The sequence below is a fragment of the Anomaloglossus baeobatrachus genome, chromosome 1, assembly GCF_048569485.1.
Source record: "Anomaloglossus baeobatrachus isolate aAnoBae1 chromosome 1, aAnoBae1.hap1, whole genome shotgun sequence".
Taxonomy (NCBI): Eukaryota; Metazoa; Chordata; class Amphibia; order Anura; family Aromobatidae; genus Anomaloglossus; species Anomaloglossus baeobatrachus.
Window position 1 is genome coordinate 779,887,528 of NC_134353.1, and position 27,142 is coordinate 779,914,669.

Below are 27,142 nucleotides of genomic sequence, written 5' to 3' on the forward strand. Positions count from 1 at the left end.
GCCCCGGTGTCCAGAAACACTAATCGGGCGACCGCTCGGTCTGACGTGTCAAACACGGCGGACAGGGCGCTTTCGCGGCGGTCTTCCGGTCAACGCTACCTAGTCACCACCCGGCCTGACGTGTTCCCTGCACACGAGGTCAGTGTAGTGCCACAGGTACACTGAAATGCTAACTGAGTTGTTGTCCGGTCTGACGTGTCCCTACACACGTGACCTGTGTATTCTGTATTCTCCGCCTAAACTTTGGGTTGCCAATAGCTCCTTTGTCATCTGTAGCACGGTGGACCCCGACTGGTGATTGGGATATATACCACCTTATCCTAATCTGCCAGTCCCCCCATAACAGCTCTGCACAGTGTTTTTTCTTTGCTTCTGTCTGTTCCCTTCCCTGCTTCTCACTACCTCCCCTACCTCCTCTCTCCTTGAAAAAAAAACACCAACAGCAAATAAAATGTAGAAATGTATTGAAGCATAATTACAAAGCCCATAACAAAAATTGTTAGGGCGAATACAGAGCAAAGAAACGTCAACACGTTTCAAGTGAAAAAAGGCTCTTACGGTTAAGAGCTTTTTTGCTTGAAATGTGTTGATATTGCTTTTGTACTGGCTCTAACAATTTTTTTCATGGGCTTTTTAATTATGCTTCAATAAATTTTTACATTTTATTTGCTGGTACTGGATATTTTCACCTTCTAATTTTACCTGGAAATGGTGCTTGGCCTTTAAGAGGAGGGATGGTGCTCACATGCACATACTATGCGCATTTCCAAGGAAATTGTGTAGTATGCACAGGACTCAGGGGAGGGGAAGACAGACAAAAATGCTCATTGGTGGCTGTGGATCTGCGAGGTAGGACGCAACCCTGCAGTGACTAAGTTAGCTCCCCTGCAGGGACGCTGGCGCTATAGTAGTCCCCCCTTACACACCCTTTTCTCGAGGCCTGAAGGAGATTTCTTCTCCAGCAACTTGCATTCAAAGATGGTGGGTGAAGAGATGACTAGTGGAAAAGAGGACTGGTTAGTGGCTGCGGGATGCACTCCTTCCTGGATCCTAAAAGGAAGATGGTACTTACTTCCAGGGTAGGCTTCACTGGAGCTTCAGAAACCAAACATCTTTCTGACCTCATGGTTCACGTATGAATGAATGAAGTGTGTTGCATCTCCCCAGTAGAAACACAGTCTCATGGCTCAACGATAGTGTCAACGTTAATCCGACATCCTGACATGGTCGATCTACATGGGCACAGGAGCAGGAACGGCAACCATAAACTGAGACATCTGCAGCCTCTGGAGGAATGGAAACAGATGTAAACATTCCCTATCACATTTCACCATCCATAGATTGCTCCTGAAACCTAAGATTGACCAAGTTAGCCAGATAAATCAGGCCATACATAGAAATGAGAATATCAAGGCCACACAGTTCATCCTTTATTTTCCCAGAGAAGCTTTCCTAAAAGGCGACTACAAAAGCCTGATTATTCCAGCCTAGTTTCGAGGAGACAGTGTTTGACTGAACCGCATATTGGCTGACAGTCTTTACATCCTGATGTAACTGGAGGAGGGAGGATGCAGCTGCGGCATCGCAACATGGTTAATCAAAAAGTTTCCAGAAAGCATTCAGAAATTCTAAGATGTCAAAGGTGACCAGATTCCTTCTCTACCATTGAGGTTTCATCCAAGCAAGAGCCAAGATGTTACATCAGGAATAGAGTTGAGCGCGGTTCTAGGTTCGAGGTTCTCCAGTTCTAGGCTCGAGTGATTTTGGGTCCTGTTCTAGATCGAACTAGAACTCGAGCTTCTTGCAAAAGCTCGACAGTTCTAGAAACGTTCGATAATGGTTCTAGCAGCAAAAAAAACAGCTAATTCCTAGCTGGCTTTCCGCTGTAATAGTGTAAGTCACTCTGTGACTCACACTATTATGACATTTCAGTGTATAGTGTGCGTGAACAGCGCCTTCAGATCACTGCTGTTTGTATAATGGCGATCGCATTTTTTTTTTTTTTCCTTGCCTTCCTTCCCTAAGCGCGCGGGTCTTGTGGGGCGGGCCAGCATGTCAGCCAATCCCAGACACACACACAGCTAAGTGGACTTTTAGCCAGAGAAGCAATGGCATGTGTGATAGGATGTCCATGTCACATGTCCCTGCATTATAAAACCGGACATTTTCCTCCAGCACGCCATTATCTGCCTTCTGCGTCCTTGGTGTCAGACATCACTGGCGCAGCTCCGTCCTTTGTCCTATCGCCGATACAGCTGTATGCGCTCCATACACAGCGCTGGACAGCTTAGGGATAGCACTTTCTATAAGTCCTTTTAAGGGCTTGTACCGGCAGGGTCAGAGCCATAGGTGACAGGTCCTGAAAACAGAGACAGCGTCTGTGTAGCTAAGGTCAGGGATTTCGTCGCTGCATTTCTCCATTAGGAGGGAATAGAAAGGCAGGCTTCCTTTCCTCTACCCAGAGCCCCACAACCCTGGCACTGTACCCTCCTGTCCTCTGCACACTCTAACTCATTATAACTAAGCCATTATACTAGCAAACACTCAGTGTACCTAGTGGCATCCTAAACGTGGCTATTGGACTTTTGTCTAGTCCCACTAGTGCAAAGATATTTGCAGCACGTCTGCCTGCATTGCACACTCCAACTCATAACTAAGCCATTATACTAGCAAACACTCAGTGTACCTAGTGGCATCCTAAACGTGGCTATTGGACTTTTGTCTAGCCCCACTAGTGCAAAGACATTTGCAGCACGTCTGCCTGCATTGCACACTCCAACTCATTATAACTAAGCCATTATACTAGCAAACACTCAGTGTACCTAGTGGCATCCTAAATGTGGCTATTGGACTTTTGTCTAGTCCCACTAGTGCAAAGACATTTGCAGCATGTCTGCCTGCATTGCACACTCCAACTCATTATAACTAAGCCATTATACTAGCAAACACTCAGTGTACCTAGTGGCATCCTAAACGTGGCTATTGGACTTTTGTCTAGTCACACTAGTGCAAAGACATTTGCAGCACGTCTGCCTGCATTGCACACTCCAACTCATTATAACTAAGCCATTATACTAGCATACACTCAGTGTACCTAGTGGCATCCTAAACGTGGCTATTGGACTTTTGTCTAGTCACACTAGTGCAAAGACATTTGCAGCACGTCTGTCTGCATTGCACACTCCAACTCATTATAACTAAGCCATTATACTAGCAAACACTCAGTGTACCTAGTGGCATCCTAAACGTGGCTATTGGACTTTTGTCTAGTCACACTAGTGCAAAGACATTTGCAGCACGTCTGTCTGCATTGCACACTCCAACTCATTATAACTAAGCCATTATACTAGCAAACACTCAGTGAACAAAGTGGCATCCTAAACGTGGCTATTGGACTTTTGTCTAGTCCCACTAGTGCAAAGACATTTGCAGCATGTCTGCCTGAATTGCACACTCCAACTCATTATAACTAAGCCATTATACTAGCAAACACTCAGTGTACCTAGTGGCATCCTAAACGTGGCTATTGGACTTTTATCTAGTCACACTAGTGCAAAGATATTTGCAGCACGTCTGTCTGCATTGCACACTCCAACTCATTATAACTAAGCCATTATACTAGCAAACACTCAGTGTACCTAGTGGCATCCTAAACGTGGCTATTGGACTTTTGTCTAGTCACACTAGTGCAAAGACATTTGCAGCACGTCTGTCTGTATTGCACACTCCAACTCATTATAACTAAGCCATTATACTAGCAAACACTCAGTGTACCTAGTGGCATCCTAAACGTGGCTATTGGACTTTTGTCTAGTCACACTAGTGCAAAGATATTTGCAGCACGTCTGCCTGCATTGCACACTCCAACTCATAACTAAGCCATTATACTAGCAAACACTCAGTGTACCTAGTGGCATCCTAAACGTGGATATTGGACTTTTGTCTAGTCACACTAGTGCAAAGACATTTGCAGCACGTCTGTCTGCATTGCACACTCCAACTCATTATAACTAAGCCATTATACTAGCAAACACTCAGTGTACCTAGTGGCATCCTAAACGTGGCTATTGGACTTTTGTCTAGTCCCACTAGTGCAAAGACATTTGCAGCACCTCTGCCTGCATTGCACACTCCAACTCATTATAACTAAGCCATTATACTAGCAAACACTCAGTGTACCTAGTGGCATCCTAAACGTGGCTATTGGACTTTTATCTAGTCCCACTAGTGCAAAGACATTTGCAGCACGTCTGTCTGCATTGCACACTCCAACTCATTATAACTAAGCCATTATACTAGCAAACACTCAGTGTACCTAGTGGCATCCTAAACGTGGCTATTGCACTTTTGTCTAGTCACACTAGTGCAAAGACATTTGCAGCACGTCTGTCTGCATTGCACACTCCAACTCATTATAACTAAGCCATTATACTAGCAAACAATCAGTGTACCTAGTGGCATCCTAAACGTGGTTATTGGACTTTTGTCTAGTCCCACTAGTGTAAAGATATTTGCAGCACGTCTGCCTGCATTGCACACTCCAACTCATAACTAAGCCATTATACTAGCAAACACTCAGTGTACCTAGTGGCATCCTAAACGTGGCTATTGGACTTTTGTCTAGTCCCACTAGTGCAAAGACATTTGCAGCACGTCTGCCTGCATTGCACACTCCAACTCATTATAACTAAGCCATTATACTAGCAAACACTCAGTGTACCTAGTGGCATCCTAAACGTGGCTATTGGACTTTTGTCTAGTCCCACTAGTGCAAAGACATTTGCAGCACGTCTGCCTGCATTGCACACTCCAACTCATTATAACTAAGCCATTATACTAGCAAACACTCAGTGTACCTAGTGGCATCCTAAACGTTGCCATTGGACTTTTGTCTAGTCCCACTAGTGCAAAGATATTTGTAGCACGTCTGCCTGCATTGCACACTCCAACTCATAACTAAGCCATTATACTGGCAAACACTCAGTGTACCTAGTGGCATCCTAAACGTGGCTATTGGACTTTTGTCTAGTCCAACTAGTGCAAAGACATTTGCAGCACGTCTGCCTGCATTGCACACTACAACTCATTATAACTAAGCCATTATACTAGCAAACACTCAGTGTACCTAGTGGCATCCTAAACGTGGCTATTGGACTTTTGTCTAGTCCCACTAGTGCAAAGACATTTGCAGCACGTCTGCCTGCATTGCACACTCCAACTCATTATAACAAAGCCATTATACTAGCAAACACTCAGTGTACCTAGTGGCATCCTAAACGTGGCTATTGGACTTTTGTCTAGTCCCACTAGTGCAAAGATATTTGCAGCACGTCTGCCTGCATTGCACACTCCAACTCATAACTAAGCCATTATACTAGCAAACACTCAGTGTACCTAGTGGCATCCTAAACGTGGCTATTGGACTTTTGTCTAGTCCCACTAGTGCAAAGACATTTGCAGCACGTCTGCCTGCATTGCACACTCCAACTCATTATAACTAAGCCATTATACTAGCAAACACTCAGTGTACCTAGTGGCATCCTAAACGTGGCTATTGGACTTTTGTCTAGTCACACTAGTGCAAAGACATTTGCAGCACTTCTGTCTGCATTGCACACTCCAACTCATTATAACTAAGCCAACATACTAGCAAACACTCAGTGTACCTAGTGGCATCCTAAACGTGGCTATTGGACTTTTGTCTAGTCCCACTAGTTCAAAGACATTTGCAGCACGTCTGTCTGCATTGCACTCAAACTCATTATAACTAAGCCATTATACTAGCAAACACTCAGTGTACCTAGTGGCATCCTAAATGTGGCTATTGGACTTTTGTCTAGTCCCACTAGTGCAAAGACATTTGCAGCACGTCTGCCTGCATTGCACACTCCAACTCATTATAACTAAGCCATTATACTAGCAAACACTCAGTGTACCTAGTGCCATCCTAAACGTGGCTATTGGACTTTTGTCTAGTCACACTAGTGCAAAGATATTTGCAGCACGTCTGCCTGCATTGCACACTCCAACTCATAACTAAGCCATTATACTAGCAAACACTCAGTGTACCTAGTGGCATCCTAAACATGGTTATTGGACTTTTGTCTAGTCCCACTAGTGCAAAGACATTTGCAGCACGTCTGCCTGCATTGCACACTCCAACTCATTATAACTAAGCCATTATACTAGCAAACACTCAGTGTACCTAGTGGCATCCTAAACGTTGCCATTGGACTTTTGTCTAGTCCCACTAGTGCAAAGATATTTGTAGCACGTCTGCCTGCATTGCACACTCCAACTCATAACTAAGCCATTATACTGGCAAACACTCAGTGTACCTAGTGGCATCCTAAACGTGGCTATTGGACTTTTGTCTAGTCCCACTAGTGCAAAGACATTTGCAGCACGTCTGCCTGCATTGCACACTCCAACTCATTATAACTAAGCCATTATACTAGCAAACACTCAGTGTACCTAGTGGCATCCTAAACGTGGCTATTGGACTTTTGTCTAGTCACACTAGTGCAAAGACATTTGCAGCACTTCTGTCTGCATTGCACACTCCAACTCATTATAACTAAGCCAACATACTAGCAAACACTCAGTGTACCTAGTGGCATCCTAAACGTGGCTATTGGACTTTTGTCTAGTCCCACTAGTTCAAAGACATTTGCAGCACGTCTGTCTGCATTGCACTCAAACTCATTATAACTAAGCCATTATACTAGCAAACACTCAGTGTACCTAGTGGCATCCTAAATGTGGCTATTGGACTTTTGTCTAGTCCCACTAGTGCAAAGACATTTGCAGCACGTCTGCCTGCATTGCACACTCCAACTCATTATAACTAAGCCATTATACTAGCAAACACTCAGTGTACCTAGTGCCATCCTAAACGTGGCTATTGGACTTTTGTCTAGTCACACTAGTGCAAAGATATTTGCAGCACGTCTGCCTGCATTGCACACTCCAACTCATAACTAAGCCATTATACTAGCAAACACTCAGTGTACCTAGTGGCATCCTAAACATGGTTATTGGACTTTTGTCTAGTCCCACTAGTGCAAAGACATTTGCAGCACGTCTGCCTGCATTGCACACTCCAACTCATTATAACTAAGCCATTATACTAGCAAACACTCAGTGTACCTAGTGGCATCCTAAACGTTGCCATTGGACTTTTGTCTAGTCCCACTAGTGCAAAGATATTTGTAGCACGTCTGCCTGCATTGCACACTCCAACTCATAACTAAGCCATTATACTGGCAAACACTCAGTGTACCTAGTGGCATCCTAAACGTGGCTATTGGACTTTTGTCTAGTCCAACTAGTGCAAAGACATTTGCAGCACGTCTGCCTGCATTGCACACTACAACTCATTATAACTAAGTCATTATACTAGCAAACACTCAGTGTACCTAGTGGCATCCTAAACGTGGCTATTGGACTTTTGTCTAGTCCCACTAGTGCAAAGACATTTGCAGCACGTCTGCCTGCATTGCACACTCCAACTCATTATAACAAAGCCATTATACTAGCAAACACTCAGTGTACCTAGTGGCATCCTAAACGTGGCTATTGGACTTTTGTCTAGTCCCACTAGTGCAAAGACATTTGCAGCATGTCTGCCTGCATTGCACATTCCAACTCATTATAACTAAGCCATTATACTAGCAAACACTCAGTGTACCTAGTGGCATCCTAAACGTGGCTATTGCACTTTTGTCTAGTCACACTAGTGCAAAGACATTTGCAGCACGTCTGTCTGCATTGCACACTCCAACTCATTATAACTAAGCCATTATACTAGCAAACACTCAGTGTATCTAGTGGCATCCTAAACGTGGCTATTGGACTTTTGTCTAGTCCCACTAGTGCAAAGATATTTGCAGCACGTCTGCCTGCATTGCACACTCCAACTCATAACTAAGCCATTATACTAGCAAACACTCAGTGTACCTAGTGGCATCCTAAACGTGGCTATTGGACTTTTGTCTAGTCCCACTAGTGCAAAGACATTTGCAGCACGTCTGCCTGCATTGCACACTCCAACTCATTATAACTAAGCCATTATACTAGCAAACACTCAGTGTACCTAGTGGCATCCTAAACGTGGCTATTGGACTTTTGTCTAGTCACACTAGTGCAAAGACATTTGCAGCACGTCTGTCTGCATTGCACACTCCAACTCATTATAACTAACCAACATACTAGCAAACACTCAGTGTACCTAGTGGCATCCTAAACGTGGCTATTGGACTTTTGTCTAGTCCCACTAGTTCAAAGACATTTGCAGCACGTCTGTCTGCATTGCACTCAAACTCATTATAACTAAGCCATTATACTAGCAAACACTCAGTGTACCTAGTGGCATCCTAAATGTGGCTATTGGACTTTTGTCTAGTCCCACTAGTGCAAAGACATTTGCAGCACGTCTGCCTGCATTGCACACTCCAACTCATTATAACTAAGCCATTATACTAGCAAACACTCAGTGTACCTAGTGGCATCCTAAACGTGGCTATTGGACTTTTGTCTAGTCACACTAGTGCAAAGACATTTGCAGCACGTCTGTCTGCAATGCACACTCCAACTCATTATAACTAAGCCATTATACTAGCAAACACTCAGTGTACCTAGTGCCATCCTAAACGTGGCTATTGGACTTTTGTCTAGTCACACTAGTGCAAAGATATTTGCAGCACGTCTGCCTGCATTGCACACTCCAACTCATTATAACTAAGCCATTATACTAGCAAACACTCAGTGTACCTTGTGGCATCCTAAACATGGCTATTGGACTTTTGTCTAGTCCCACTAGTGCAAAGATATTTGCAGCACGTCTGTCTGCATTGCACACTCCAACTCATTATAACTAAGCCATTATACTAGCAAACACTCAGTGTACCTTGTGGCATCCTAAACGTGGCTATTGGACTTCTGTCTAGTCCCACTAGTGCAAAGACATTTGCAGCACGTCTGTCTGCATTGTACACTCCAACTCATTATAACTAAGCCATTATACTAGTAAACACTCAGTGTACCTAGTGGCATCCTAAACGTGGCTATTGGACTTTTGTCTAGTCCCACTAGTGCAAAGACATTTGCAGCACGTCTGCCTGCATTGCACACTCCAACTCATTATAACTAAGCCATTATACTAGCAAACACTCAGTGTACCTACTGGCATCCTAAACGTGGATATTGGACTTTTGTCTAGTCCCACTAGTGCAAAGACATTTGCAGCACGTCTGCCTGCATTGCACACTCCAACTCATTATAACTAAGCCATTATACTAGCAAACACTCAGTGTACCTAGTGGCATCCTAAACGTGGCTAATGGACTTTTGTCTAGTCCCACTAGTGCAAAGATATTTGCAGCACGTCTGCCTGCATTGCACACTCCAACTCATAACTAAGCCATTATACTGGCAAACACTCAGTGTACCTAGTGGCATCCTAAACGTGGCTATTGGACTTTTGTCTAGTCCAACTAGTGCTAAGACATTTGCAGCACGTCTGCCTGCATTGCACACTCCAACTCATTATAACTAAGCCATTATACTAGCAAACACTCAGTGTACCTAGTGGCATCCTAAACGTGGCTATTGGACTTTTGTCTAGTCCCACTAGTGCAAAGACATTTGCAGCACGTCTGCCTGCATTGCACACTCCAACTCATTATAACAAAGCCATTATACTAGCAAACACTCAGTGTACCTAGTGGCATCCTAAACGTGGCTATTGGACTTTTGTCTAGTCCCACTAGTGCAAAGACATTTGCAGCACGTCTGCCTGCATTGCACATTCCAACTCATTATAACTAAGCCATTACACTAGCAAACACTCAGTGTACCTAGTGGCATCCTAAACGTGGCTATTGGACTTTTGTCTAGTCACACTAGTGCAAAGACATTTGCAGCACGTCTGCCTTCATTGCACACTCCAACTCATTATAACTAAGCCATTATACTAGCAAACACTCAGTGTACCTAGTGGCATCCTAAACGTGGCTATTGGACTTTTGTCTAGTCCCACTAGTGCAAAGACATTAGCAGCACGTCTGCCTGCATTGCACACTCCAACTCATTATAACTAAGCCATTATACTAGCAAACACTCAGTGTACCTAGTGGCATCCTAAACGTGGCTATTGGACTTTTGTCTAGTCCCACTAGTGCAAAGACATTTGCAGCACCTCTGCCTGCATTGCACACTCCAACTCATTATAACTAAGCCATTATACTAGCAAACACTCAGTGTACCTAGTGGCATCCTAAACGTGGCTATTGGACTTTTGTCTAGTCCCACTAGTGCAAAGACATTTGCAGCACGTCTGCCTGCATTGCACACTCCAACTCATTATAACTAAGCCATTATACTATCAAACACTCAGTATACCTAGTGGCATCCTAAACGTGGCTATTGGACTTTTGTCTAGTCCCACTAGTGCAAAGACATTTGCAGCACGTCTGCCTGCATTGCACACTGTAACTCATAACTAAGCCATTATACTAGCAAACACTCAGTGTACCTAGTGGCATCCTAAACGTGGCTATTGGACTTTTGTCTAGTCCCACTAGTGCAAAGATATTTGCAGCACGTCTGCCTGCATTGCACACTCCAACTCATTATAACTAAGCCATTATACTAGCAAACACCCAGTGTACCTAGTGGCATCCTAAACGTGGCTATTGGACTTTTGTCTAGTCCCACTAGTGCAAAGATATTTGCAGCACGTCTGCCTGCATTGCACACTCCAACTCATAGTTACTAGTCCATTATACTAGCAATTTATGCTGCCAGTTTAAGGGCCGTAGTTGCATTGTCAGGGATATTTATTCTTTATTATTCTGCTGTTAATAAAGCTAGACCACCGCTGCAATCTATACCACCTCTCAATTTTTACTACCACATTTTCAGTGCACAATCTTGTCGCAATCAACATGAGTGGCAAAATGACAGATGCTGGTGGAAAGGGGAAGAGGCGTGGTGGAAAAGGAAAAAAAGGTTTTGTCCGTGGGGAAGGTGGCAAAGCTCCATTATCATCTGCTGAAGATAGACCATCTACCAGCAAAAGTAAGATGTCTACTACTTACCGTGGACAATCCGATGTGCTCCCTTTTTTACGGACACGAACAACAGGAACAAAGGTAGATGATGGCCAAAAAAGGAAAATGCTTAAATGGATCTCAAGTGGTCCAACAAGTGCCCTCTCAGCCACTTCAAGTACCCCATCCAAAAAACAGCAGTCCTCTGAGTTGTCATCCCAATCAAACTTGCTTTCTCCCAGCTCTGAAGTCTCCATCAGCCCTGCACAGTATGGTGGAACTGAGATGGCTGAGTCTGCAGAGCTGTTCAGTCACATTATAGCCTGGGAATCAGAGGTCTGCTCCCAAGCTACAGTGAGTACAGAACATGAAATGGTCTGCAGTGATGCCCAGAAGCTTTGTGACTCTGATTCAGGCTGTGAGGACCAAGTTTCTGAGCATAATGTTGACCCTTTGTCACAAACTGTAACACCTGTGGTTATAGACAATGAGGAACATACTGATGAAGATGAGACGCAGATACCCGATTGGGATGACAACTTAAATATTCGGTCAGGGCAAGAAGAGGCTCGGTCTGAGGGGGAGGGGAGTGCAAACACAACAATTGATGATGAAGTTCTAGATCCCACCTACTGTCAACCCACAGTCAGGCACTCGAGGAGGTCAACAGAGGTGGTGGAGGAGGATGCAACTGATGACGAAGTTACCTTGCGCCTTCCTGGACAGAGTCGGAGTACTGGTAGCACGTCTACAACTGCATCCTCAGCCACCACTCTGCCTCTGAGCACTAGTCGGGGTGGATCAACAGGTCGCATGCCCTCTAAGCCTTGCCTAGCCTGGTCCTTTTTTGACATAGCAAAAGATCGCCCAAATTATGTGATCTGTAAAATTTGTCATGGTTCTATTAGTTGAGGTCAAAACCTCAGCAGTTTGACAACTTCTTCCATGAATCGTCACATGAATAAATATCATATGTCCCGGTGGGAAGCTCACCTTGCTGCAATACGGCCTAGCGGAGCGAACCATCCACCGCCTGCCCCTTCCAGTGCATCCCCGCGCTCTTCATCTTCTAGGACTGTGGGGACAGCTGTCACACCTGTTTTTCCACGCACAACTTCCACCACTGTAACCGCAACAGGCACTTTGCTTGGTAGGTCGTCAGTTGGTTTGGAAGGGGAAACAAGTGAGTGTGTACAGCTCTCTCAGACATCGATAGCACCAACGTTGGATGAAGGCGACATCATGTCTCTGCCTGCACTTTCCTCACAAACCTGCATTTTTCCAGGGACACCCTACTCAACACCGTCTACACACAGCAGCCAGATCTCTGTCCCTCAGATGTGGTCAAATAAAAGGCCACTTCCTGCGACCCATGACAAAGCTAAGAGGTTGACTCTATCCCTCTGTAAGCTCTTGGCTACCGAAATGCTGCCTTTCCGCCTGGTGGACACACAAGATTTTAGAGACCTTATGTCTGTCGCTGTGCCCCAGTACCAGATGCCTAGTCGCCACTACTTCTCTAAGAAAGGTGTGCCCGCGCTACACCAGCATGTCGCACACAACATCACCGCTTCCTTGAGAAACTCTGTGTGTGAATGAGTGCATTTCACCACCGATACTTGGACCAGTAAGCATGGACAGGGATGTTACATGTCGCTGACTGGGCACTGGATAACTATGGTGATAGATGTTGAAGGGTCTGCTGCACAAGTCTTGGCGTCCCCACGACTTGTGTGTCAATCCTCTGTCTATCCAAGTTCCGCCACTGCTTCTGCCTCCTCCACCTCATCTGGGTCCTCCACCCCCACCCCAAGCCTGCCTGGTCAGGCCACCAGCGTTCTCACTGCGCAGAAGGAATCATGCACGCCTCATTACTATGCTGGCAGCAGAGCGCAACGGTATCAGGCGGTCTTTAGCTTGACATGTCTTGGGAATAAGAGTCACACAGCTGAGGAGTTGTGGTCAGCTCTGCGGTCCGAGTTTAATAAATGGTTGTCTCCGCTCAACCTGCAGCCTGGTAAGGCCGTGTGCGACAATGCTGCAAACCTGGGTGCGGCCCTTTGCCTGGGCAAGGTGACACACGTGCCTTGTATGGCTCACGTACCTTGTTGTCCAGCAATTTTTAACACACTATCCCGGCCTAGATGGCCTTCTGAACAGGGCACGAAAACTGTCTGCTCACTTCCGCCGTTCAAGCGCCGCAGCTGAGCGACTTGCATCGCTCCAGAAGTGTTTCGGCCTGCCGGTTCATCGCCTGAAATGCGATGTGGCGACACGCTGGAATTCAACTCTCCACATGTTACAGCGACTGTGGCAGCACCGCCGAGCCCTGGTGCAACACGTCATGACGTATAGCCTGGGCCAACGAGATGCAGAGGTGGGGCAGATCACCCTGATGGAGTGGTCTCAGATCAAGGACCTATGCACCCTTCTGCACAGTTTCGACATGGCTACGAATATGTTTAGCGCTGACAATGCCATTATCAGCATGACAATTCCAGTCATTTACATGCTGGAGCACACGCTATACACTATTCGGAGTCAGGGGGTGGGACAACAGGAAGTGGAGGAACTACAGGAGGATTCATATGCGCAAGGGGCAACAACATTACCAAGGTCCAGACGTTCATCATCACCAACGCGGCAGGCATGGGACCATGGGGGACAGGGATCAACAAGGGCGCATGGTAACAGGCTAAATGTTGAGGAAGGTGCAGGACAACATGAAGAAATGGAGGACGAACTGTCCATGGACATGGAAGACTCAGCGGATGAGGGAGACCTTGGTCAAATTTCTGTTGAAAGAGGTTGGGGGGAGATGTCAGAGGAAGAAAGAACGGTTAGCACCTCTATGCCACAAACACAGCGTGGACTTGGTCCGCATGGCTGCGCAAGACACATGAGTGCCTTCTTGTTGCACTACCTCCAACATGACCCTCGTATTGTCAAAATTAGAAGTGATGATGACTACTGGATTGCCACACTATTAGATCCCCGGTACAAGTCCAAATTTTGTGACATAATTCCAGCCATAGAAAGGGACGCACGTATGCAGGAGTATCAGCAGAAGCTGTTACTCGATCTTAGCTCGGCTTTTCCACCAAACAACCGTGCAGGTGCAGGGAGTGATTCTCCCAGTTGTAACTTGACAAACATGGGACGGTCTCGTCATCTTCAACAGTCTACCCGTACCAGTAGGACCGTATCTGGTGCTGGTAACAGCAATTTTATGGAATCTTTTCATAATTTTTTTAGACCCTCCTTTGCAAGGCAACCTGAGACAACAAGTCTGACACATAGTCAACGGCTGGAGAGGATGATACAGGAGTATCTCCAAATGAACATCGATGCCATGACTTTGCAAATGGAGCCTTGCTCATTTTGGGCTTCAAATCTAGAAAAATGGCCAGAGCTATCCAGTTACGCCTTGGAGATTTTGTCGTGTCCAGCTGCCAGCGTTGTCTCTGAACGTGTCTTCAGTGCTGCTGGGTGTGTGCTGACAGATAAGCGCACGCGTCTGTCCAGTGACAATGTGGACAGACTGACGTTCGTCAAAATGAACAAGTCATGGATCCAGAAGGAATTTACTACCCCTGTGTCATCCTGGGGAGAGAAAATGCTTGTGGATTTGGAATGTGCTTGATGCAAATCAAAACATCCTGTTTGCAACTAGGGCACAAGTGCTGCCACTGAAAGGTGTGGGTGTGTGTGGGGCCCAATTTTTGGAAAAAAGGGAGACTCCGCTTGGAGTAACCCTTGCTTGCTGTGTTTTTTAAAAGGAGCCAAGATGAACAGAGCTGGGATCAGGAAAGACTTTGCTACCTACCCCGGTGTCATCCTGGGGACAGTTAATTATGGCGTATTTTTGAATGTGCTTGATGCAAATCTAGCTGTGATGTGTACAACTGGGGCACAACTGCTGCCACTGAAGGGGTGGGTGTGTGTGGGGCCCAATTTTTGGAAAATAGGGAGACTCCGCTTGGAGTAACCCTTGCTTGCTGTGTTTTTTTAAAAGGAGCCTAGATGAACAAGTCATGATTCAGCAAAGACTTTTACCTACCCCGGTGTCATCCTGGGGATGGTTAATTATGGCGTATTTTTGAATGTGTTTGATGGAAATCTAGCTGTGAAGTGTACAACTGGGGCACAACTGCTGCCACTGAAGGGGTGGGTGTGTGTGGGGCCCAATTTTTGGAAAAAAGGGAGACTCCGCTTGGAGTAACCCTTGCTTGCTGTGTTTTTTAAAAGGAGCCAAGATGAACAAGTCATGGTTCAGCAAAGACTTTTACCTACGCCGGTGTCATCCTGGGGACGGTTAATTATGGCGTATTTTTGAATGTGCTTGATGCAAATCTAGCTGTGAAGTGTACAACTGGGGCACAACTGCTGCCACTGAAGGGGTGGGTGTGTGTGGGGCCCAATTTTTGGAAAAAAGGGAGACTCCGCTTGGAGTAACCCTTGCTTGATGTGTTTTTTAAAAGGAGCCAAGATGAACAGAGCTGGGATCAGGAAAGACTTTGCTACCTACCCCGGTGTCATCCTGAAGACGGTTAATTATGGCGTTTTTTTGAATGTGCTTGATGCAAATCTAGCTGTGAAGTGTACAACTGTGGCACAACTGCTGCCACTGAAGGGGTGGGTGTGTGTGGGGCCCAATTTTTGGAAAAAAGGGAGACTCCGCTTGGAATAACCCTTGCTTGATGTGTTTTTTAAAAGGAGCCAAGATGAACAGAGCTGGAATCAGGAAAGACTTTGCTACCTACCCCGGTGTCATCCTGGGGACGGTTTATTATGGCGTATTTTTGAATGTGCTTGATGGAAATCTAGCTGTGAAGTGTACAACTGGGGCACAACTGCTGCCACTGAAGGGGTGGGTGTGTGTGGGGCCCAATTTTTGGAAAAAGGGAGACTCCGCTTGGAGTAACCCTTGCTTGATGTGTTTTTTAAAAGGAGCCAAGATGAACAGAGCTGGGATCAGGAAAGACTTTGCTACGTACCCCGGTGTCACCCTGGGGATGGTTAATTATGGCGTATTTTTGAATGTGCTTGATGCAAATCTAGCTGTGAAGTGTACAACTGTGGCACAACTGCTGCCACTGAAGGGGTGGGTGGGTGTGGGGCCCAATTTTTGGAAAAAAGGGAGACTCCGCTTGGAGTAACCCTTGCTTGATGTGTTTTTTAAAAGGAGCCAAGATGAACAGAGCTGGAATCAGGAAAGACTTTGCTACCTACACCGGTGTCATCCTGGGGACGGTTAATTATGGCGTATTTTTGAATGTGCTTGATGCAAATCTAGCTGTGAAGTGTACAACTGGGGCACAACTGCTGCCACTGAAGGGGTGGGTGTGTGTGGGGCCCAATTTTTGGAAAAAAGGGAGACTCCGCTTGGAGTAACCCTTGCTTGCTGTGTTTTTTAAAAGGAGCCAAGATGAACAAGTCATGGTTCAGCAAAGACTTTTACCTACCCCGGTGTCATCCTGGGGACGGTTAATTATGGCGTAATTTTGAATGTGCTTGATGCAAATCTAGCTGTGAAGTGTACAACTGGGGCACAACTGCTGCCACTGAAGGGGTGGGTGTGTGTGGGGCCCAATTTTTGGAAAAAAGGGAGACTCCGCTTGGAGTAACCCTTGCTTGATGTGTTTTTTAAAAGGAGCCAAGATGAACAGAGCTGGGATCAGGAAAGACTTTGCTACCTACCCCGGTGTCATCCTGGGGACGGTTAATTATGGCGTATTTTTGAATGTGCTTGATGCAAATCTACCTGTGAAGTGTACAACTGGGGCACAACTGCTGCCACTGAAGGGGTGGGTGTGTGTGGGGCCCAATTTTTGGAAAAAAGGGAGACTCCGCTTAGAGTAACTCTTGCTTGCTGTGTTTTTTAAAAGGAGCCAAGATGAACAAGTCATGGTTCAGCAAAGACTTTTACCTACCCCGGTGTCATCCTGGGGACGGTTAATTATGGCGTATTTTTGAATGTGCTTGATGCAAATCTAGCTGTAAAGTGTACAACTGGGGCACAACTGCTGCCACTGAAGGGGTGGGTGTGTGTGGGGCCCAATTTTTGGAAAAAAGGGAGACTCCGCTTGGAGTAACCCTTGCTTGATGTGTTTTTTAAAAGGAGCCAAGATAAACAGAGCTGGGATCAGGAAAGACTTTGCTACCTACCCCGGTGTCATCCTGGGGACAGTTAATTATGGCGTATTTTTGAATGTGCTTGATGCAAATCTACCTGTGATGTGTACAACTGGGGCACAACTGCTGCCACTGAAGGGGTGGGTGTGTGTGGGGCCCAATTTTTGGAAAAAAGGGAGACTCCGCTTGGAGTAACCCTTGCTTGATGTGTTTTTTAAAAGGAGCCAAGATGAACAGAGCTGGGATCAGGAAAGACTTTGCTACCTACTCCGGTGTCATCCTGGGGACGGTTAATTATGGCGTATTTTTGAATGTGCTTGATGCAAATCTAGCTGTGAAGTGTACAACTATGGCACAACTGCTGCCACTGAAGGGGTGGGTGGGTGTGGGGCCCAATTTTTTTGAAAAAAGGGAGACTCCGCTTGGAGTAACCCTTGCTTGATGTGTTTTTTAAAAGGAGCCAAGATGAACAGAGCTGGAATCAGGAAAGACTTTGCTACCTACCCCGGTGTCATCCTGGGGACGGTTAATTATGGCGTATTTTTGAATGTGCTTGATGCAAATCTAGCTGTGAAGTGTACAACTGGGGCACAACTGCTGCCACTGAAGGGGTGGGTGTGTGTGGGGCCCAATTTTTGGAAAAAAGGGAGACTCCGCTTGGAGTAACCCTTGCTTGATGTGTTTTTTAAAAGGAGCCAAGATGAACAAGTTTTGGTTCAGCAAAGACTTTTACCTACCCCGGTGTCATCCTGGGGACGGTTAATTATGGCGTAATTTTGAATGTGCTTGATGCAAATCTAGCTGTGAAGTGTACAACTGGGGCACAACTGCTGCCACTGAAGGGGTGGGTGTGTGTGGGGCCCAATTTTTGGAAAAAAGGGAGACTCCGCTTGGAGTAACCCTTGCTTCATGTGTTTTTTAAAAGGAGCCAAGATGAACAGAGCTGGGATCAGGAAAGACTTTGCTACCTACCCCGGTGTCATCCTGGGGACGGTTAATTATGGCGTATTTTTGAATGTGCTTGATACAAATCTAGCTGTGAAGTGTACAACTGGGGCACAACTGCTGCCACTGAAGGGGTGGGTGTGTGTGGGGCCCAATTTTTGGAAAAAAGGGAGACTCAGCTTGGAGTAACCCTTGCTTGATGTGTTTTTTAAAAGGAGCCAAGATGAACAAGTCATGGTTCAGCAAAGACTTTTACCTACCCCGGTGTCATCCTAGGGACGGTTAATTATGGCGTATTTTTGAATGTGCTTGATGCAAATCTAGCTGTGAAGTGTACAACTGGGGCACAACTGCTGCCACTGAAGGGGTGGGTGTGTGTGGGGCCCAATTTTTGGAAAAAAGGGAGACTCCGCTTGGAGTAACCCTTGCTTGCTGTGTTTTTTAAAAGGAGCCAAGATGAACAAGTCATGGTTCAGCAAAGACTTTTACCTACCCCGGTGTCATCCTGGGGACGGTTAATTATGGCGTATTTTTGAATGTGCTTGATGCAAATCTAGCTGTGAAGTGTACAACTGGGGCACAACTGCTGCCACTGAAGGGGTGGGTGTGTGTGGGGCCCAATTTTTGGAAAAAAGGGAGACTCCGCTTGGAGTAACCCTTGCTTGATGTGTTTTTTAAAAGGAGCCAAGATGAACAGAGCTGGGATCAGGAAAGACTTTGCTACCTACCCCGGTGTCATCCTGGGGACAGTTAATTATGGCGTATTTTTGAATGTGCTTGATGCAAATCTAGCTGTGATGTGTACAACTGGGGCACAACTGCTGCCACTGAAGGGGTGGGTGTGTGTGGGGCCCAATTTTTGGAAAAAAGGGAGACTCCGCTTGGAGTAACCCTTGCTTGCTGTGTTTTTAAAAATGATCCTAGATGAACAGATCTGGGATCAGGAAAGACTTTGCTACCTAACCCGGGGTCATCCTGGAAACGGTTAAGTATGGCGTATTTTTGAATGTGCTTGATACGCTCATCTCTAATCAGGAATGCTGCTTTGGCCCACTCTGAAATGAACCAATGTGGCAAAAAATTCAAAATGCAAGTAGCACAGGTTAACACTAGAACTACTGGACTCGTGACACCTATATAGAAATACATAGTGCAAAGTAGTCAAAATGACTACCTCAGTAGTTCTAGTGTTAATGAACCCTCGGCAGTGCTTGGGGTTATCATCAAAAAATGGTGGAGCAGACAAACGGCCAGGATTATGCTGGTGCCGAAGCTGTAGGCTGGCCAGCTGTAGACAATCCGCAGAAAGAGCAGAATCTATCCCTGCTGTTCCAGCATATGCGACATGTCCTGGCACAGCACTGGCAGTGTAAGGGTGTCTGAGTCAGCGGAGTCCATGGCCTGTGGAAACTGTTACAGTTGTGGTGTAGAGACAGCAAGTGGGAGTAGTGGACCCACTGGACCACAAGGAGGACCCGGACTGGCCCTTTAAGTGGGAGGGGCTTAACTAAGCATCTACCTTGAGGCAGACACCTGGTACCACTCCCAGGGCAGTGACTGGGACTGTGGCAGCTGATCCACAGAGCAGTTCACTCAGATACAGACATGGATAACGTGAAATGACAATTAGCTAGCAGACTGACAGACTAACTAACTAGAAACTAACTAGAGATGTTGGGCAGGTACCTCCTCTAATAGAAAGGTGCCTTAAATACTTAGTGCCTTTCAGGCATAGGTTGAGAGATATTTTTGAGAAATGGTGCACTGGCCCTTCAAGAGGAGGACCGGTGCACTTAAACGCATACCAAGCGCTTTCCCAAGGAGCCAGTGCGGTGTGCAGGGGGAGAAGGGGGCAGACAAATACATGTGTGACTGCAGAGCTGCAAGGCAGGATGCAACCCAGCGGTGGTGGGTAAGTCGGCATTCCTGCAGGGATGCCGGTTATACCCCGAGGGAACAAGTCTCTGGTAAGTGTAAAGGAAAGCTGATTTCTCTGAAGATCAAGGCCAATTTTGTGGGGTTAACAAATCAGCAATAATATTACATTCTGAGAGATTTGATCTTTACAAAAACAGTCGGGAACTATTTGCAGTGGTGTATTGCCAATGGCAACAGGCTACGCGACTGCTGTGGGGCCAGTGTGCTGGGGTGACGCTGACCCCAGCATCTGCTTCAGCTGCATGTGTGGCCAAAGGCACGCATCCAGCTGAAATGTCTTGTGGCACAGAGACCCGTCAGGTCTCTGTGCTGCAAATGTGCCAGCTTTTAAAGGAAATGAAAACCCTGTTTCTAAAAAAATGAGACCTACATGTCCCAGCAGGGTTTGGGGTGCTTTTTGGAGTATGGTTAAAATAAAAACCCTGCTGCAAAAATAATCCCTAGTTGCAGTTCCATATGGAAGGGTCCAAGAAGCTAAAAAAGTTAAAGGGGTATTCCCATCTCAAAGATCCTATTTTAATTTGTAGTTGGCATAGTAATAATAATAATATTAGCAAATGCCAAGCTACAGGATTAGGCTATGTGTGCACGTTGAAGTATTTGGTTGTTGAAATTTCTGCACCAAATTTGCATCTCCTGGCAGAAAAATGCATAATAAATAAGTTTTTTCTCCCACGAGATGCAGATTTGGTGCAGAAAATTCTGCAACCAAATACTCAATGTGGTCACATAGCCTAACCCTGTAATCCAGCATTGAGTTCAATGAGTTCACCTGAGGTGAGATCACCTGAGGACACAGCTGGGGTACCGTAGAACTCACATAAGGTGAACTCATTGAAACTTGATCCCAGATTACTAGAATGCATGCACATTCTAGAAATCCGGCATTGAGTTTAATGGTGTTGGTAAATTAAGTAATCTGGCACCATTGAAGTCCATTATCTAAGGGGTACTTTGCACACTACGACATCGCAGTTGTGATGTCGGTGGGGTCATGTCGAAAGTGACGCACTTCCTGCGTCGCTCTCGACATCGTAGTATGTAAATCCTAGATGATATGATTAATCAGCACAAAAGCGTCGTAATCGTATCATCGGTGTAGCGTCGGCGAATTCCATAATTACGCTGACGCGACAGTCCGATGTTGTTCCTCGCTCTAGTGGCTGCACACATCGCTGTGTGTGAGGTCGCAGGAGCGAGTAACATCTCCTACCTGTGTCACCGCGGCTCCCGTCAGCTATGCGGAAGGAAGGAGGTGGGCGGGATGTTTACATCCCGTTCATCTCCGCTCCTATTGGCTGCCTGCCATGTGACGTTGCAGTGACGCTGCGCGACCCGCCCCCTTAATAAGGAGGCGGGTCGCCGGCCAGAGCGACGTCGCACACCAGGTGAGTGCATGTGAAGCAGCCGTAGCAATAATATTCGCTACGGCAGCGATCACAATGATATCGCAGCTGCGACGGGGTTGGGGACTATCGAGCTCGTCATCGCAGCATCGGCTTCCGATGTTGTAGTGTGCAAAGTACCCCTTAGAAAATTGAACTGAATAACAGATTACCGGAATTGAGTTCAATGAGTTTACCTCATGATAGTTCACCTGAGGTCACAGCTGGGGTACCATGGGAAGCAGCAGCTTTGACCTCAGGTGAACTCATTGACATCCCCACTCTGACAGCTGTAGCTCTGTCAGTGTGTCCCGCAGCCCACAGTGATCGGTCACACTATCTAATGTAACCGCACACTGCAACCTCATAATGTAGCAGATCTGGCATCGATGTGGGATGTTGAGGTGTGGATCATGTTGGACTTGCAGAGGTGTTTTGGAAGTTAATAAGTTGGAGAAAGAGGGGATTTTTTTAGATAAAGAATTTTTCTGTGTGTTATTTGTTTCTTTCTTTTTACTTACACGATTAATAATGGGGAGTCTCATAAACTTCTACCCATAACTACTCTAGTGCTTCTTGGCAGCTGGGAATTTTTTGACAAAATCACAGCTTTCATTAACCCCTTGTATTGCCATGATTGCCATTGTACCAGAGCAGTTGGGATGAGCTGAATAAGTGACAGAATTAGTGCATCTAATGGATACGCCAATTCTGGGTCGGCTGTAGCCTGTTATTTTTAAGCTGGGGAGGACCAATTAAATATGAGCCTCCCCAACCTGAGAAAACTAGCCCCCAGCTTTCTGCTTTAGATTGCATAGGTATTAAAATTGAGGCAACCCCATGCATTTTTTAAAATTATTTAAATAATTTTAAAAAACCCACTGCCTTTAGCTGTCTGCTTTATCTGCGCTAATTATCAAAATATGGGAGACCGCACTTCCATTTTTCCAATATTTATTTATTTTTACACTCCTCTTCGGGGACCCAGACGGCTAGTGTAAGGGCAACCAATCACAGACTCCACCACAGAGGATGGGACACTGTCTGACTGCAACCAATAAAAGACAATGCCGTAGAGTATGGGCGAGGGGGGCAGTGAATATTCATAATGTTTAATGAGGGGACCTGGAAACAATGTGACAGCCTTGTGGAAACTCAGTAGGTATAATTGTCCTTCTTTATACCCCTTTTTTCTTCCCTTTTGCAGCCCCCTAGCCCTTTATATGGAAGGCCAAACCCAAACTGTAACACGGACTTCCCTGAGATATCCGTACACTACACGAACACTAGTTGTCCGGTAAGGACCGTGAACTTTACAGTTCGGGCTTTCCCATCACTATGTACAAACATAAAAGATGGCTGTTGGAGGTCAGCAGAGTAAAATAATGGTAACATTTTTCAGTTCAGAATCAGGAATTTGAATGCATATTTTCAGTTTTTACATGTTATGTATTGATTACAATGTTCATGCTGAATATCACATAATAATATATTTTATAATGATTTTAGGATAAATGTTGATTTTTCTAGTAGAGTCCTTCTCAGTACCAAACATCTTGGTGCCAAGTCATATTCTTCCATATTTATATGCTTATTGTTGTCACATGCTATGATAATGAAAATCAAACTTTATAGTTGGTTTATGCTGTTTTTAAAGAAGTATTAAATGTACGGTAGTTGCCATGATTTATGATTTTGATACACAGTCATCGGCAACATGTTTCTTGGTGACATAACTTAGCAATGAATATTAACGTGCCTCATCACTTCATACAATATTTAATAAAACGTGTTTGTTTATGATGGATGATGGGAGCTGTAAAATCTTTTAGAGCATTATAAAATATAAATTATACACAAAATGATATAAAATTGCTACTTTATTTTTCTTTGCTTTCAAAGTGCATTTTTTTTAAATATTATAGGCTTTTACATTTTGCATTTAATATAATGAGAATTTATATTACATTTCCTTTTTGTTATTTATTTTCATCCTTCTATCTTAAATATCAGTGTAAGTGTTCTTAGAAATTGTTCAATGAATCTGAATAGTGGAACAAAGGGATCATAAGACCTTTTCATATGGAGCAGCATACCCTCCATCTGCTGTAATACAAACTCTAGTCAAAGTAATGCTGATAAGTGAGAATATCATCTAAAAGACAAAATATTATCCTCTTCAACCTTGGGTCATTTTCTGTTTTTGTGCTTTTGTTTTTTCACCCTTTCTTCCAAATGCCATAACATTTTTACTTTTTCGCCAATATAGCCATATGAGAGCTTTTTTTTTTTTTTTGTTTTTTTTTTTTACTGGAAGAGTTGTTCTTTTGAATTAGACCATTTATTTTATCATATAGTGTACTGCAAAATGGAAAAAAAATTCCAAGTGTGGTGAAATTGACGAGCAAAAGGGTAAGGGTTTTGAACCTTTAAGTTTCAGGCTCCATATCTCCCTATCCACTACGGTTTTGAGTGTAAAGGGGGCTTTACACGCTACGACATCGCTAATGCGAAGTCGTTGGGGTCACGGAATTGGTGACGCACATCCGGCCGCATTAGCGATGCCGTTGCGTGTGACACCTATGAGCAATTTTGCATCGTCGCAAAATCGCTCATCGGTGACATGGGGGTCCATTCTCAAAAATCGTTACTGCAGCAGTAACGAAGTTGTTCCTCGTTCCTGCGGCAGCACACATCGCTCCGTGTGACACCGCAGGAACGAGTAAGCACTCCTTACCTGCCTCCCGGCCGCTATGCGGAAGGAAGGAAGTGGGCGGGATGTTACGTCCCGCTCATCTCCGCCCCTCCGCTTCTATTGGGCGAAGGTTCAGTGACGTCGCTGTGACACTGAACGAACCGCCCCCTTAGAAATAGGCGGTTCGCCGGTCACAGCAACGTCGCCGGGCAGGTAAGTACGTGTGACGGGTCTTGGCGATGCTGTGCGGCACGGGCAGCGATTTGCCTGTGTCACACAACAGATGGGGGCAGGTACCCACGCTAGCGATATTGGTCACGATATCGCAGCGTGTAAAGCGGCCTTAAGACTGCCTTAATTTTATAGACAATCACCTTGGCTATCTCATGCATAAATATGACTTACAACTAATTAGTTATGCAGAATCTTTTAATGTCAATGTATTGTTACTGTTTTACTCCTAAAAATCAAATTAAATTTTTATTATTTTGCTAGTATTTTGTAAATGCACCTTTGGCTTTCAACACTGCTTGAATACTTTTGGACTTGCTCTCAATCAGATTCAAGCACTTCTCAACCAAAATCTGATTCCAAATCTCTTACTCTTTCCCAATTTTGGTGCATACTGGTCAATTCACTTGGGTATGTATACAACTTTTTCTTCAATTGTACCCACAAGTTTTTGACTGGGTTAAGGTCTGGGGACTGTGGTGGCCATTGTCATTAAACCAATCCTTCACCAATCCTGTCGTATGCTTAGGGCTATTTTCCTGCTGGAACACTGTCGTCCTTTTTATATCCATAGTACTTGAATGTACAAAGTAACTCGTCTTATAGGATACTCACAAGCAGCTTAGCGTTGAAACCACCATCAATTCTTGTCAAGTTTCCAATGCCTTTAACTGTGAGACAAACCCATATCATTAGGCTTCCTCCAACGAACTTAACAGTTCCTCCAATTTCTCTATCCGTTATCCTCTTTTTTTGTTTATTCCAGTCCCATTTGCACCCAACAGAGCCAAAGCTATTGATTTTCATGTCATGACTCCAAATCCCCCTTTACAATCTTCTACTGTCCACTTTCGTACTCTTGCAAACTGGAGTCGACACTTCTTATGATGATATTGAAGTCAAAACGTCTTCATCATTTTTTGGGCCACCATTACAGACTTTTGCAATGTGCATCCCAGGTTGCTTGCATGGATGTCTGTGATCTCACCATTACAAGGTATACAAGCCACCCCCTCTGCCATGTTTGTTGCATCAAAACGGATAGGCCTTGTGATAAGCCTATTTGTCAACGCCAGTAATTTTGCCTTGAAGTCCTCTTGGCTTTTGAATGCATGGATGAACTTACATTCATATTCTTCCAACTTTCTTAGAACGTATATGAGTTTGGCAATTTTCTTTGCTGAGAGAACACTATTGATGACCTGGATCATGCTGTTTATTTTTTCTTAGCAAATCTACTACATGGTGACTCTTTGATTCAGACCAGTGATGTTTCACTTAGGAATCAACCCAATAACACATTGAGAATGTTAGGGAATGTTAGAACAGATTGCAATTTGTAGTATATTTGAAGAAAAAGATTTTTCAAACACCAGGAACAAAACAGTAACAATGCAGTGACAATACAAGAAATTGCTTAACTGATCATATGCTAAATAGGTTGAAGTAAAATTTATGTATGAGATAACCAAAATGATTTTCTATAAAATTATTTTAGACTCACTTTTTAAGCTGTGCTAGATGGTGAGATATGGAGTTAGAAGGTCGGAAACATTGTTATCCTTTTGCTCATTAGTGTACTTACCATGTTAAATATGTGGTAAAAATGACTTGGCTGTGTAATTTTTCAAGTCAGTACAAATAGTAGCTACCAAACATGTATAGTTTTCTTTCAGTTTAAGTAGTGAAAAAAATTCAGAAGTTTGTAAAAAAAAAATGTTGCTTTTGGCGTCATTTTCTGAGAACCATAAAGATTTTATTGTTTTCGGGATTTTGGGCTAAATGGCGATCCATTTTTTGCAAGCTAAGCTGACATTTATACTGATGCCACTTTTGAGTACGTGGGATCTTTTGGTCAGTTCTTATTGCATTTTATTGCAAAGGTGCGAAAACAAAAAAAAATGTAATCCTGGCATTTTACATTTTTTTTTCATTACGCTGCTTACGGATCGGATCAATTTATTTTATATTTTAATAGATCATACATTTCTGAATGCGGCGATATCAAATATATTTGTTTTTTATTGTTTTATTTTTAATGTGGCCAAAAGGGGGTAATTTGAACATTTGAGGGGGGTTTTCATATTTTTAATAACTTTTTTCATTTTTTATTGTTCTTACTAAGAGGACTTGAAACTGCAATCATCACATCTTTTGTGCTGTACAGAGCGGTGCATCAGCACTTTTTTGTGAAGCAAAAATGATGACTTTCTATGAATGCTGGCTCACAGCCGGCATTCACAGGAAGTTTGTCATGACAGACACAGGGGTCATCAGCTAACTCATGGCTGTCATGACAACCCATTGGCCCTCCATGATCACGTCACAAGGTCGCAGAAGGTAGTGGGGAATAAAGAAGTTTTCCAATCACCAGGATTCAAGATCCTAATCCTATATGTAATAGGTATAAATAATATCAATATTAGCAAATACCTGCTATTAGAAATGCAATATTGTTCTCTTGATTAGGTATGTCACTTACCCCATATGCAGGGCATTGCAGCAGCTTAGGTATCAATGGTTACGACTATGAGCAACTAATTAACTAACATCATATGAGTGGTCGTAACCATGGATACCTAAGCTGCAATGCCCTGCACATCAGGTAAGAGCTAATTGGCACAGTAGATATATTTCTGTTCCTAATGTTCCTAAAAAAACAACTTTGTGGTGTAAGAAAAGAAGAAAAAAGTTGTCAGAGCAGTAGTGGGTTAGGCAAAAAGGAGGAGCAATAGAAGTAAGTAGATGTAAGACTATAAAAT